The 499-nt window shown below is 32.3% G+C and overlaps 1 protein-coding gene across 1 annotated transcript in view; it reads right to left on the reverse strand.

Moving 5' to 3' along the window:
• The window catches only part of LOC107672591 (tetraspanin-9-like), an 87,961-nt gene that overhangs the window by 8,272 nt on the left and 79,190 nt on the right, over nucleotides 1–499 (reverse strand). The gene's annotated exons all lie outside the window — the stretch shown is intronic.

Raw genomic sequence — 499 nt, forward strand, 5'->3', positions numbered from 1 at the left:
TACTTTCACTTTGAAAAGACGTGCTAGCTGAGAGGAGTTTCGTCAAAGCTGACTAAAAGTGATCGAGGATCTTTTCGACAAACTTGATGAACCTGTGATATCTTCAGGCGAAAAAGCAAAATAAAAGCTGAAAGGTTTTCACGGAAGCTTGCAAAAGCAGCGCATTACAATTGCAAGTATTATCACATCCATACAGTTTATGATCACAACAACAACAACGTTTGTCAGGCATCTACATTGTACATTGTCGAGATTACGAAGATTAAACGAGTGTTTTTTTTTAACTCTAAAACATGAAATGTGGAGTTATCTGCTTTTGCTATAAAACAAACAAAAAAATACTTTCAATTAACTTTAATTGTGTAAATTACCTGTATTTGTTGAAGTTATTACTTAATCAAAACAACCCAACTGCAGTTTGATTGATATTACTTGGAACGCGCAATAAAAAAAACGTGATTTCTGAAAAAAAAAAAAAAAAATGGAGAAATTGGTTTTT

Source organism: Sinocyclocheilus anshuiensis, unplaced genomic scaffold, assembly GCF_001515605.1.
Source record: "Sinocyclocheilus anshuiensis isolate Anshui unplaced genomic scaffold, SAMN03320099.WGS_v1.1 scaffold28, whole genome shotgun sequence".
In the NCBI taxonomy this organism is placed as follows: domain Eukaryota; kingdom Metazoa; phylum Chordata; class Actinopteri; order Cypriniformes; family Cyprinidae; genus Sinocyclocheilus; species Sinocyclocheilus anshuiensis.